Here is a 12,699-nt window from a genome sequence, read left to right as displayed (position 1 = left end):
AAGACAAAATCACAGATCTATTAAGAAAAAAACTAGTTCTTTCTTTTACGACAAACAGGCTCTAAAAAAAACAATCCAACAATCCAGCATACCTATACAATCTTATACCCTCTTGTATAGTAATTAGTACTTAAATCCCTACTAATATTATAAATGCGAAAGTAACTCTGTCTGTCTGTCTATTACGCTTTCACGTCTAAACCACTGAACTGATTTTAATGAAATTTGGTACAGAGATAGAGTTGACCTTGAGAAAGAACATAGGATAGTTTTTTATCCCGGACTTTTGAAGAGTTCTGTTGGATACGCGATATAACCGAACTCGACGAGGGCGAAGCCGCGGGCGAAAAGCTAGTAGATTATTATATTTTCGTGTATTGAACTTTTTATCGCAATCTATCTCTTGTTACATATACTGAACGAATAACATAGAGTTAGGTAAAAAACACAAAAGGAATTCGCCTTCTCAATATTTTTTGCTGAGACCACCACAATACATTACTGACATAACAGAGGCGTTTATTGATGACTCACACGAGGGTCACCGATGGCGAACATCGAGAATAACCGGTTGTATGATGTAAATATAAGTTATTTATTTAAAAATGTTTAAGTATAAATATTTTTGTACGTATTTTAATCGCAGCTTCATAGATTCGCACTTATCTTGGACTATACAATATCTTGGACTACATGCTATGTTTTGGAATTAGTCCAGAGTCTGGATTTTAAACGTGGAATTCATTCATTTCAACTCATTTAAGAAAAAGGACACACAAGCATCCAAAGTGCTTCACAGCTCCATCCATCTTGTATGGTACAGTATAAAATATATTTCAGGACATCGTCTTTACAGGTTGTAGAAATGTTAACTGAGCTGAGCTAGATGAACGAAAGCTCAAAAAATATCCATCAGATCACTACTATTCTATCTAGAGCTATCCACCTCCACTCCTTTCCTGCATCTCTCTACCAAGTCAATTTTGCATCAAACAGCTTTATAATACAGCATGTGTTAATATATGTGTTCTGAGGCAGCTTAACTCACAGTACATCTGTCTTCCGACCTAAGTTACTAGATTGCTCTGCCACGGACTGCCGTGGGCGCCACACACCCACACAGCCAGCTCCGACACCAAATGAAACCCGATTCTGTTATTTATTATAACAAGCTACACACGATACACTGCAACTGTGTCTCCATCACTAGTTACGTGTTGAAATAAAGGCTCGATATACTTAACTATTTTTTCTCAGAACAATAAATTTTCGTCAAGAAAACGAGAGTCAATTGCAAACAAAAAAGCCGCAATATTTAAATTTGAATCATTAAAAAAAAAGTTTTTTTTTTCACATTAAATCTGCCAACCTTGAACCTGTCGACAAGCATTAAGTACTATTGCTAATTAAATAATTCTTATCAGCACCAAACATAATTAATTGATGAAATTTAATTAGTGCTGAGATTTGCAAAGAGGAAAGAAAAAACTGTGAACTTGACACAGTTTAGTTCTTAATAAAGATAAGATAGGCGAGTGGATAGGTTACTACGCCGAACCCTCTGAGTGCGAAGTGTCGCGGGTTCGATACTCAAGTAGAACTAGCAATGTTTCTCCTAAGCGACTAGAATGTTTATGAACTTCCCGCCACATAAGAATTAAGATCCTTAAATCGGAAAAAAATTGCTTAATTAGTGAATAAAACATCAAAGAGGAAAACGTAAAGCCAGAATATTTTACTCTACTCGTAGTTTAAGGCACCGTAAAGATCGATTGCCCCTTCATCTGCTTACACTGAACTGAAAACAGCGTAAACATTCTCGGTAAGTATAGTATCTATTTATAAAGGTATAACGCTGGACCGTGGCGATGAATCGGAAACTGAGTCATCGCACAAAAACCAGTCCCCGGCTACTGAGGGCAAAAACATGGAGCTTGGTGTTCTAATGGCTAACACTTACGACAACCGTGATCATCTTAAAACTACTTGTTGTACTCTATCTTCCACTAAGACTGTCGCAGCTGTGTGAGAGAGACGGCACTACTTGGCGTAGAGCAGCGTCCCGCTTCCACACCTGCAACTGGCCGACTCTAAGAGATGTTGGTATCTGGTCACATTGGATTTATTTAAGTTAGTAAGACTTGTCTTTTGTTTTGTTCGTTCTCTGAATGGCGGTAGGTATCTTCAACGAAATAATGACCTTATGTCCAAGGGCTTTGGGTTATTTTTCGAAATGTATAGTTAGCAATATTAGCTGCCCCGCGGTATCTCCAAGTAAGTATGCTATAGTGAATTTATAAGTTTGCAAATTATCATAATCAAGATCTTTGTGGGAAAAGGTAATATTTTTTTCAGCGTTTCCTTGCATTGAGCTAGCTAATTTAAAAACAACATTCTACAACAATGACGCACAATTTAAACAAACCTGCATCTTAGTGAGTTGGAGATCGTGTTGCCCAAATACGTCAGTTTGATCAATGATAAGAGACTGATATTGCCGTAATTACGTAAACAAAGTGTACAGAAAACTTGTACAGAGCCAAAATTATCCGGAGAAAAAAAAAGGAGACTATGAATCGGCAAACGCAAGGTAGAATACTCCTCAGACCGATGGACTGATGACCTGAAAAGGTGGCTGGCTTGGACTGGATGCGGTAGACGCAGAACCAGGTGCTGTGGTGCAAATTGAGGAAGACCTGTGTCCAGTTATAGTGGACATCAATAAGCTGAATTGATTGAAGAGCCAAAACTTCAGGAAAATCATTCATTCATCTTCCAATCACGCCAATGTCAACAAAATTTTGTCAACCCAAAAATTGCTACGAGAATATTATCATACCGTGCATAAGATCATTTATCTTGCAGATATAAGGATAACCTTTATGATGATCGTGTATTTTACCGAAAGAGTCTTGTTGCCGGCTTGTATGTCTGCATGCAGTACATGCTAATATTGTTTGCTGCCTACTGAAGCGTGTTCGCTGTAAGTGTGCATATTGTATCTATCTCTTATTAACATATCTGTATGCTCATTAGGTACAGCTGCTTCTGAGAATTTGTTACTGTGACTAATAAGGCCGGGGCTAGTTTAAGATACAAAGAAAAGAAAACTCGCGGTGATAAAACAATTTTAATGTATTGCTTGCGCATGTGTATAAGGACATGCAGCAAGATATAAAGATCGATAGAAAATAATATAATCGCCTAGGTCGTCATGTATCCTATACAATGAAGGATACTGCGTCTATGATTGGCCGATTTTTTTGTATTCATGCGTTATGTTACTTAAACTTTACGACTCACTGTATACCCGAACACTCGTGAGGAAAATACGAGAAAGTCGAGAGACCAGCACATTCAATCAAACAGCTTCATCTTTTGCAGTACTCTGCTGTAACAGACCTCAAGCCTCAACCAGCTTGCACCACAACACTCGGTCTACAAACCAACGCATTAATTAACCTGCAAGTTTAGACCACTACAGGACAAACCAGCACAGTCTTCCTCATGACTTATTAAGCGTATGTTAATACTTAAGGACAACAGGTGTCGGCCACGGCCGTCGCCCACATAGCGTCACACCGCAGCCACCCACGGCCCGCCCGCGCCCTGCATGGCAAGTGCAACTAGTAACTGGACCTATTGTGTTCTGGACATAATGAACTCCTTTGTAGAGTCGTTCTGAGGTTCTAGGACAAGCTTTAGTGACTAAGTATTTGTAAGGTAAACGTTTTAATTAGTTGGCAGGTACTAACATAGTGTTAGTGACTGGAGAATGAGACACAAGGAGTTTTAAAGATATTTTAGAAAAGGTTTTTTTTCACAGTTTTCAGCCGGTTAAACGCAAATTTCCTTATGTGGTGCGCATATTTGTAAAATTATGTCTACTTACTTTCTTCTGCTGACATGAATTTTATCACAATTTAACAGGAATTTAAAATGGCGGCTTGTTACAGTTTTATGGTAAAGGAATTTCTTTTTCATATATTTTATCAATTGCTGAAACAAAATCTTGCTGAAATTGCTAAACTCTTCTGTATAAGACAATCTCACTAAAACGTAAACAGTAGTGTGTAGAGCCTGTTGTTATAACTACAACTTGATTCCTAACCCTGCGCCGCAGTTACGGGCACATTCCAGCCTTAATTGTTAATTACCGGCTCAATGAATTACATTATTTATTAGTGCTATTCACCGGCAATTCAAACGTTTGATGGTTATTCGTTGTAGAGTTACCATCAAATGTTTGAAATGCTGAACGATATAAATATATTAATCATTCCTTTAGGATGTTAGTAATAATTGAATCTTAGTTTTTATACACTTTTTCCTGCTCATCATGATCCTAGCCTTTTCTCAAGTTGTTCTATGTTTCAATGTTGAGGTATAGGTACTTCCAGTCTATATCCAGCGAAATAGCAGTGTTATACAGGGAGCCACTGCCTACCTCACCTCCCCTACATGGGGACCTTACTCAGACTGGTTGTCAGACTTTCCAGCTCCTGTCTACCCAAAATGACTCGTATTTACATAGATGATCACCCATCTACCTATCAACTCGTGCAGTTGTAGTTTAGCCGCGAGCTCCTCACCGCGATATTTTGTTATAGTACGGATACTCATGACGTCAATAGGTTTGTTTAATTGTTTCTAACTAGCTGCTGGATAAGGTATTGTTAGCAACTATTTTAATAATATAATGTTATAGTTTTCAAGAGCTCTATCTCTTCGAAAAACACTTCTAGTTTTATGAACCGACTTATATGAAATCTGAATGCAGTAATCTAGATAAGAAGTGTTTATTTATTAGTATTAATTGATCATTTGAAGATGCTTCTAGCTCGGAGTAACGTGACATTAGAAGGTTATATTTGAACAATTGAAAACAGTACTTAATAGTTAACTAAATAAGCTTCGCCATGTACTTTCGTTTTAATTTCAGTAAGTCTTAAAAGTATTTCTTCCTTTTTTAAAATTAAATAATTCACTCAATTATTTATTTTGAGAGTCCTTTTCATATTTAAGTTTTAACTTTCAGCGTCATTTGCGAACAATTGTGTGATTGGTATTGTAACCAAAACATTTGTTTGAGTGCACTCTGCTACACTAAACAAAGATGGCGGTGTTTGTTCAAACTGTTTCAGCTCACAACGATTACACGGGAGAATGTTGCCAAACTACACATGATTACAGCTAATTAAAATTTTCTCATTTTGCAGCTAATTGCGAAAGTTTTTGAAAGGAGATTTTTAGGGTTCGCTACTTAAAACTGTAAAAGCGGAACTTTATTACAGAGGGTCCGCTGTTCGTTCGTCTGTCACCAGGATGTATATGTTGAACTGTGATAGCTTAACAGTAGTATTATTTTCAGGTATCGTATCTCTTTTGTCGTTCTGTTGTAATTGTTATAATTTGGTTGGGCAAATAAATTTGTCACCCATACGGATTATTTCTCTTTAGCCGGGATTATTTCTAGTTAACAGGCATCGCGCATGTTCAAAATTAGCGTAAAGAATAATATTGATATTATTAATCTTTACATTATATCTGTATAAAATATTTAGATTCAGAACTAAAGAGATATCTGTTCAAACTTCGGCAACTATAAAACGATTTATACATAAAATATAAACATGATATATATGATCTGGAAGGGCTCAAGCAGTTTACTACACCATAAATAATAGAATATCGGTGAAGCATCGACAATGAGTCAATAATCTATGGATACCTTTCAAGGCCGTTATGTTGGCAGGATGTCAGTGTTTGCGCATGCTGCTCACGTATGCTCCGCCTGCATGGTGTGCGCTAAGGCGGTGTCCACAGTGAACTGTTCCATATATCTCTACCATGTTGACGACTTCCGTGGTCGATCGGCGTACTCACTGATTTCAAGGTGTCGCTAGCTCTGAGGTCCCGGGTTCGATACCCGGTCGGGTCAATGTAAAAAATCACATTTCTATATTGTCTCGGGTCTGGGTGTTTGTGGTACCTTCGTTGTTTATGAATTCCATAACACAAGTGCTTTAGCAACTTACTTTGGGTTCAGAATAATGTATGTGATTTTGTCCGCATTTATTTATTTATTATAAATTTAAAATAGAATCTCTACATTTTCCACAGCTGGCTACTTTTGCACGTAACGCTTCAGAGTGCGTACAGTAGCAAACTGTGCACACTCCATCTGACTAATATCATAAACGTGAAAGTTTGTATGGTATGGATGGATGGATGTTTGTTCCTCTTTCACGCAGAAACTACAGAACGGATTTAGACGAAACTTGGTACACGGATAGTTCATAGATGGGATTAACACATAGTTTGTATCCCAATTGTATGTTCACGTTGGATCATTTTCGATTCATAGCATGCGGACCCGCGGGCAATGTAACAGCTAATTTGAAATGGTAGAGCGTACGTTGAGTCGGCAGCTAACAGTTTGCCTACTGGGGACACTGCCTTACCAACGATATTGTAAAGGCTATTTAATGTATTTACTGTTTGAGTTTCAGCTGTATTTCAAAATTTAGGTATATAGACGTTATGGACTTACGTCAGTAATTAAATATGGGAGTTGGATATTGTATGCGGAAAGCATTAGGAAAACAAAATGTTTCAGTATTATTGATCGGCTAAAATGACAATCAGAAACACTGGGAAGAACTAATAGACCTACAATCAAAGCATAAGAAAAATAAAAAGAGAAGAGAGAAAGAGATCTGGTACAGGCAACAAAGTTCGCGTCAAAAGTGTTTTATTTCGTTTCTACTGAACTGGCTGGTTTTCCGTTTACATACTTTTGAATCACTTCGAGGCCTCACGGTTCTGACGCGAAATTCGTACTGAATTTCTGATTATTATCATCATCAATTTTGGTTGACTGTACAATAATAGTTGAGTTTTAGTTACTTTACCAACCGAAAATAAAGTGGAAAACATTTCGAGTAAGCTACCAACAACTTGACTTCCAAAAAGGCTGGACTTCTTCCATTATCTAGAACCATATCGAATAATTTGAAGCTAAGCTCATCAAAACAAAGAGCAACTATTGAAAAACACAATACACGCCTAATCTGCTGCAATCTTAAGGCATGCTAACCGAGAGCAAACTAGGTAATCCGAGCAGCACGGGAAGCACTAGCACTGCATGCACTGGTTAGCCTAAGGTCAGTCGATTTGTGCCTAGGTTATATGACAGTGTGACCAAAGCTACTTTTAAACATCTCTGACTTGTTTAGACACTCCCTAGATAATTATATGATTTGAAACAAAAACAGTCAGTGCAACTCGTTCCTTTTTCTAAATTAAATGACAGCACGGATAGCTGATTCGTTGAGGTCATAACGCCAAACTCATTGAGCACGATGTGTCGCTGGTTCGATCAGCGTATAGGACGAGAATTTGTGTTATTTATGAAACGCGTGATGTAAAAAATATCATATAATCGTTAGCATTTGTAGAAAGGTAAGTTTTTTTAATAATTTATTGAGCTAAATAAATCTTACCTAATTTCTAAATAGTTTTGTTATGACCAGCTTTTAGGCTTAGAACGCTTTTGTTTGTTTTATGTGCAACTGAGGTGCAGATTTAACATTAAACTTAATAAAACAAACATCTTATTCTGATTACAAAATGCAATTTCAGTTTTAAGAAAGGGGAGTGAACGACCGCTGTTTCTGCGATGTATGAACAATGATATTTATTTAAGATAAGACCTAGATCTAGCACAGAGTTAGTAACAGTTTAAGCACTATGTTTCAGACATCTCAACAATCTTAATTGGGACTTCGTGGAAATTATAACGTCCTCTCTGACTAGTTACTGATGTTGCTGGATTAGAACAAATGAACTAAGACAAACTGAACAGATTAACACAATAATGGGAAGCTGTTCATTAGATGTACATGAGATGAGAGTTCTACATCGTGTTTAAATCTATTATTACTTATCGATAATCTGATGTTAAATAGTAAAATTTTAGCCAGAATAAAAGAAAATATAATATTTAGGACTTTCACACAACGCTATGTAGTCTCAAACTAAACAAAGCTTATTCTAAGAGTACTTGACATTATTAAAATACATATTACTTAAAGATTAGATATTTTTTCTGTGTCTGGGATAGAGAACAAATGATCCTGCTCATCACACAACCTTTTGTCCTCGGCATGAATTGAATGCACGACCCTACATTAGTCCGAGGTACAAAATATCAACTAGACCAACAGGCTCATCAATGTACAACGTCGTTACGTCAACGACATACATTCTAGGAATGGAAGAGATAGCTATCGACTCGAATAGAAATCCTATACAAAACAAAACACACATAGTCCACTTAACAGTACCCAGGAAACAAATAACACTCCACACTGAGAAAGGTTCAATGATTGACGTTTAAATTAGATATTAATTGCATCTTATAACCTGCACCTATCTAAAATTGGATAATAATGAGTAGTTTCACAATCGCGACGTGAGAGATAGCTGCAATCACCTCCAAAGGGCGTCTCTGTGTAGGACGTAGCTTTACAAATAGAAAGTCAGCCCAGCTTATTTACAAGAAAGTTTATACAATAGCGAATAGATCGTACAATGCTTTCTTAAGTCAATACTCAATACGTTTATTGCATTCCACAATGTAAACTTAGGTGGTAGGTACATAAGGATGTGCATTGGTCTAGGAGCATTGAGGGCCCTGTCGGGCATAAAATGAGAGGTAGGATTACTAAACGTTTATTTGTATGCTGTACCTACGTATTTAAGTTAATTATTTATTTAAGAAGTGAAATCTACAGTGAAATGTTTTTTAAGACATTTTTTTCACTTATTGGTTTGAACATTTTGGAATGGGGCCTTCGTTTCAAAAGTTATTGAAAAAGGCAAATAAAAATATTTTGATTTGGATTAAGTTCCGACAACCGCACAAGCTGTGAAAAACCCTAAAATTACAAAACACCAAAGAAGTGAACTATAAACACAGATAGGCACCTAATCTAAGTAGATGCAAGTCGTTGAGAATCAGAACAATGCATTCCAGTTTGAAACCGTTAGGTGCCAGAAGCATCAACACACAAAGGCTGGTAGCTGGCTACTGGCTAACATATCATTATAGGTGAAATTTCCAGGTGCAAACATTCGACATTATTTTACAATTCTTTATAACTCCGCTGATTCGGGTCTAATCGTGATCTCTGGTCGTCATTTTCCCTTTTGTTATATTATTTGGGCTTAATCCATGATTCTGTAAGGATTATTGACAGATTACTAGATAGTATCTTAGTATTAGCAATGGCTATGACAGCAACCACATAAAAAGGTACCGTAAGGTAAGGTACTAAATAAGGGAATATATCTGTCCTACTTTTGACATTCAGGACACAAGTGTAAAAAGGTGAGCGTTAGCGTGAAAACTGTGAAAAGCTACAAGGTTTTCTGAGGTCATTCCATTCAAACAGCAGCGAATTTGCCATATTTTCCTGACACCAAAGAAAATGTAAACATATATCTCAGGTCCTCATAGTTTCCTGGTAAAATATACCTCGGAACCAGCGTTACAAACGATGGAAGGGAAACGTCTTATTGTAGTGGTCGCGGACGTATCCTGCCATATCTTAGGAACAATTACTGTGTTATAGACCAACTACTTTAGTTATAGCTTCTACATCGAATGTAAAGGAGTATAATATGTACCTATAATATATCACCGAAGGTTTTTTCAACGACTCCCGCAGAAGAACTTCAAGAATTGTGGTAGTTTTGCGTATAAAGGAGTAGAATTTTCCAGTGCATTTACAATCGTCGACATTGATTTTAAAACCATCATCCGGTAGGCAAAACAAGCAGGATCATTGCACGATTTCTATATCCTTCCTTTTAAACAGTAGAACTCTATATTATTGTCTTTTCCCGATAAGATCTTTCATACTTTGCAATGTACTATTATTATAATCTTGACAAATGCCTTTAGTACATTTTTACCATATGCTACTAATTCATAAATATTCTGGTAACGGAAAAAAGAGAAAACAGAAAACTCTTAGTAGGGTCAGATCTTAATTTTCTGATCAGTGGTTCTCATTAAGAGGAAATTAGCATGTTTTCAGAAATATTATTTACTTGTCATGCTAATTAAAAAAAAACAGCCCACAGGAGCCATTTTTTTCCCAAATCTCTTTTTAATATGTGAATTTAATTTGCGAGTTCCTCGGATCCTGTCAGTCATCGTCCGTGACATCATTCTGAACGTAATTCACTTTCAACAAAACTTAATTAGTGTTTACGTTTCTTTGTTTTGTATTTTACGTTCAACGCATTAAATTCAGCAATTAAATAAAAGAGAAATGAATTTTGAGCCGAGAAGAGAATTTTTACGCTGTTTTTTGAGCAGTGCGCGATGCAATAACTCGCTTTCGCAGCAAGAAGGTTTAAGGGATACACAGAATTAGTGCCGCTACAGCTGAATACAGCTTGCTTCCTATCAATAATAACTTCATTATCAGGTAGTAATTTATTTTTTATTTACTAATTGCGTGATCTCTAATTAGTGAGAACATTCGCGCGGACTTTCAACTGCGCGTTTCGTTTCCAATTCGCACCAGCGCTGTCCAACAGTGGATGATATTTTTCACTCTGAATAATGTTGAAATGCAATTTAACTACATAAAAGCGAACGATTACTGTATTTCCGTCGGCCGGTCTCAGTTTCAGAGGTAAACGACCTGAATCAATCGTCTGAGTCCGTTCGCCATATTTTTTGTTACCTAACTCCGACGCTAGCGCTCAAACACCGATTTTTAGCGGTTAATTAACTGTTCTACGGATTTGATGTATAACTTTGTTCATGTACGCGAAATATGGATGTAACGTTGATTGTACTTCTGTTATTCGATCGCGTGTCCGACGCGCGTTGTGAAAAGATTAAACGAAGATTCCTTTGCCATCAAAAATGATAGCTAACTTATTTCGGTATTGCCGATTAGCAATGAAATCGTAACGCAATATTGACTTAACTACTAACAGGTTTTACTTTATCGTAATTATTCTATTCATGCAAGTCGCAAAAATAAAATATTTGCATTTACATCGTCTTTACTCTACAAAAAACTAGCACATGGTGATAACAGCATCACTGGGAATCGAACACTTACCTACGCTGGCAAGCGAAGTGCTGTCGCTACATTGGAGGAGGTAAACAGATACGTAGACAGCAGAATACATCAGTTAATGTTCAAAACTTATACTTAGGTAATGCCTATTTTTTGCTTCCTGACCAACATAAATGACGTCTTCATTCTTAGTCACGTATAAGCATAGACGTGTCGCCTCGGAGATTCATCTCGTGCAGTTCAAGCGACAAGCTGGCCCAAAATGTATTGAATGTTATTGCGAGCGTGTCATAATACGAGCTATTATGTTCATGATGTTTACAAAGATGATGTGGGCAGTAGTCCGCTCATTGACGACTCTAAGCTAAGAGACATTGATCTTTAGTAGGTGGAGTCGGTATTTAGGCCAAAGCGCAGTCCGCGTCCTATTGAGAACACAAATACAGACAAGAAATCTAATTTTTATCGTGCTCCAAACTAATTAGCCGGCTAGAAACGTTCTCGCTTCAGCCGCGACTGAACCATGTGCAGCGCCACTTTCATTTCACTTATTCGCTGGACTCACGGCGGATTTCACTGCTCGCGTTTGATACAGCGCACCACTGACGCACGGGTTAGCGCGGGTCAATTGTAGCTTGTTCATAAGGTTAATTTTCACGCGGGAAACACACACAGACGGAGGAAACCGCGTAAAGCGCATCGCGCGCCGTGAAACTCCCTCGTCAATGCAGCGTCCCGAAATAAGGCGCAACTATATATAGACGTAGGAAATGTCTTTCCAACTAGATTAGTTTCAGTCCGTCACTGTGTATTGTAGGAGGGTAGCGTGATGGTGTACTCACCAGAATCTGGCGCTCGCACGTTACAGCGTTTTGCGGATACGTGTTTATTTCACTGATATTATTTTGGTTGGTCGCCGCTCGTCGCTCGCGCAGATCCCGGTCGTGTGGCGCCCGCCCGGGCGGTGTGCCGACTGGCGCGCGCCGCCGCCGCGCACTCGCGTTACCGCGCTCGCGCGCGCGACACGCCCGCGCGGCCGCAGCGGCCCGCTCCCGCGCCCGGCCGCCCGGACTCGGCGCTGGGAAGCCACACAGATGCACCATCCGCTGCACTCTCGTCTGCGACTCCGCACATATTGACATTTGTATTGGTACCCACTAGGTTACAATGCGGTACCCTGTCAGCGTCCGCGCTGTTGGAACACGCGCTGCGCACGATTCGCAAACTATTCAACCATTAAACCGATGTTCGGCTGCTCTACATCGCTCGTTTCTTTGGTGACTTGTTGTCCGCTATCCGAGATGCCTGCAATGTCAATATTTTGCTAACATAGTGTGGAACGGCTACTTAAACAAGACACCTAGATCTACTTACTGAGTTATATGGTAGATACATAGGTGAGGAAATATGTCGCTATGATGTCCATGCCTTAGCATTTTCTTGTCCTTCTTAGACCTGGTGACAGATATAAACCACTAATAAGGCTCTGACGACGTTTATGACACCTTTGAAATGTTCTTAGACGTGCTGGTTTCCTAACAAAATTTTCCTTGACCGAGAAAGAGTTGTTAAAAACGAATTTTATCTACTT

At 38.3% G+C, this 12,699-nt stretch overlaps 1 protein-coding gene across 5 annotated transcripts in view; it reads right to left on the bottom strand.

The window, feature by feature from the left end:
* The window catches only part of LOC113501776 (CBP80/20-dependent translation initiation factor), a 34,221-nt gene extending 22,129 nt beyond the window's left edge, over nt 1–12,092 (bottom strand). For 4 of the 5 annotated variants that reach the window (XM_026883016.1, XM_026883021.1, XM_026883022.1 and 1 more), the window contains exon 1: nt 11,951–12,092. The gene's annotated coding sequence lies outside the window, so the exon portion shown is untranslated. Of the gene's footprint in view, nt 1–11,150; nt 11,175–11,950 lie in introns of those variants that run through there. The other variant, XM_026883017.1, reaches the window with a different exon arrangement.
* Nucleotides 12,093–12,699: the final 607 nt, after the last annotated feature.

The sequence above is a fragment of the Trichoplusia ni genome, chromosome 16, assembly GCF_003590095.1.
Source record: "Trichoplusia ni isolate ovarian cell line Hi5 chromosome 16, tn1, whole genome shotgun sequence".
Lineage (NCBI taxonomy): Eukaryota > Metazoa > Arthropoda > Insecta > Lepidoptera > Noctuidae > Trichoplusia > Trichoplusia ni.
The sequence above is the reverse complement of the archived record's forward strand: the minus strand, read 5'-3'. Positions and strand labels throughout refer to the sequence as shown.